Here is a 2488-nt window from a genome sequence, read left to right as displayed (position 1 = left end):
AAAAGCAGCCAGCTTTGGGTCATACATACACACACACACACATACATGGACACACATATACACGGATACATACATGGACATGCACACATGGTCTCACACACACACAGACGCACACACATTGACACGCACACACATGGACACTCATACGCGAATACACACACACAGACACGCACACACGTATATACTCACACATGGGCACACACACACATGGACATGCACAGATGGTCACACACACATGGACACACATTCACACATGGACACACACAGATTCTCTCTCACACGCACACACACATACACACAGACACACACATATATGGAACGCATACACAGACACATGCACACAGACACACACACATGGACATGCACACACGGACACTCACTCACACATAGACACACACACACGCATATGGACAAGCACACACAGACACACGCGCACACGGACACACACATATGGAAATGCACACATGGACACGTGCACACAGACACACACACATATGGACACATACACAGACACACATGCACATGGACACACAGACATGGAAATGGACACGTGCACACAGACACACACAAATGGACACACACAGACACACATGCACATGGACACACACACACGGACACACACACACACACACACGGCCATGCATACACAAACACGCACACACAGACACACACACATGGACGCATACATGGACATGCACACACGCACACCGACACACACACAAATGGATATGAACACATGGACACACACTCTTACACACAGACAGACACACACACAGATACACATACAAGAACACGCACATGCGGACACACTCTCACATGGACACACACACACACGCACACAAATGAACACACACACACATGGACACACACACACGGGCACACACATACAGACACGGGAACACACTCTCACAAGGATACACACACACACGGACACACAGTCACACATGGACATGGACACACACACACACACGGACATGCACACATGGCCACACACACACGGACATACACATACACGGACAGATACATATAACACACATACACACACAGACACTAACAGTCATAATTCCCTGTCCATTAGAGCAAATGAAAAATGGAACACATCTCCATCAGTTTTACACAGGGTAAGCAACCAAGCAACTTTAACTGTCCATCTGTCCATCTATTCCTCGTGGGATAGGTTTGATCCTGAGTCACTGACAGAATGAGCAGCAAAGCATCTAGTGAGACCCTGCACAAAGCTGTCCAAAACGTCCTTCAAGGATCCCAATAGAATCCTCACAATTTCATGGAGCTGCAGATCAGTCTGACGAAATATGACCCTCAAAACAACAAGCATCTCTCTGGAACTGTCAGATTAAAGAGTGTGCCTCAGCCAAACATCTCCAGGTGCCTGCTTGGGAACCGGCTGCAATGAAGCAAAGGCTGCTGATCTCCCTCACATGGACGTTGGTGAAGAAGTTGAACAAAAATAAGGAGATGGTCAAGGAGCTGGGAAAGAAGTCTGATACCTTCCTTCCCCCAGGATCCCTCATTAAGCAGGTTCTTCACATTCTGGGTCCTGATCTGAATAAGCCTTGTAACTTCCTTTCCTTCCCAACGAACACTGGAAACAATGCTAACCAAAGTAGATAAAGTCAATGCAACCACCACGTTCCTGGTGAAGAAGGTGTTGTACCTGGCTGTTGATGTGGGCCACATTAAAATGACTGAAGAGAGTTTTGTCTACAACCTTCATTAGGCAAACAACTTCCTGGTTTCATTGCTGAGTAACTGGTGGAATGTGTGTGCCCAGTACAGTAAGAGGGGTATGGGCAAGTCTCAGCACCTTTACTGAGTGATTGTACATTTTTAAAACTAAAATATTGCACAGCAAAGAAATGTAATACACTTCCATATCACAAACAACAGCTAACATTTGAAATGTAAAGCTGTCCTTTATTGACAATGCTTCTGAAAATGACAGCAAGTGACTGTTCAGCTTAGAATTTCACAGGAACTGTTTGATTAGTTTTGTGTTATGGCATCTGATGTGTCACACTGTGTACAGAATAAGGATCATTGTCAATTATCGATTCTACCTAGCATCGCTGAGGTAAAGTAACAACACAAAGAAATACTCGACCTCTACTTGAAAGTTTTCTTGCATAACTTATAGAAGAAGAATTGTTAGCTCTTGTAGCTGACACAATTGGAAGCGCAAAGATGATCTGTCACATGTCCTGAGGGCAGGACAGTGGCTCAGTAGTTAACACTGCTGCCTCACATCGGCTAGGTTCCATTCCACCTTTGGGTGACTGTGTGTACAAAGTTAAAAATCAGACTACACCAGGTTATAGTCCAACAGGTTTATCTGGAAGCACTCACAACAACCTGATGAAGGAGCAGTGCTCCAAAAGATAGTGTTTCCAGATAAACCTGTTGGACTATAACCTGGTGTAGTCTGATTTTTAACTTTGTACACCCCAGTCCAACACCGGCACCTCCAAAT

The 2488-nt window shown here is 45.2% G+C and overlaps 1 pseudogene; it reads left to right on the top strand.

The window, feature by feature from the left end:
* Window positions 1-1201: 1201 nt before the first annotated feature.
* LOC122561489 lies at window positions 1202-1834 on the top strand (annotated as a pseudogene).
* The last annotated feature ends 654 nt before the right edge of the window (window positions 1835-2488 follow it).

This window comes from Chiloscyllium plagiosum, chromosome 23 (genome assembly GCF_004010195.1).
Source record: "Chiloscyllium plagiosum isolate BGI_BamShark_2017 chromosome 23, ASM401019v2, whole genome shotgun sequence".
Lineage (NCBI taxonomy): Eukaryota > Metazoa > Chordata > Chondrichthyes > Orectolobiformes > Hemiscylliidae > Chiloscyllium > Chiloscyllium plagiosum.
Note: the sequence above shows the minus strand (reverse complement) of the source record. Positions and strands in the feature narration are given on the sequence as shown.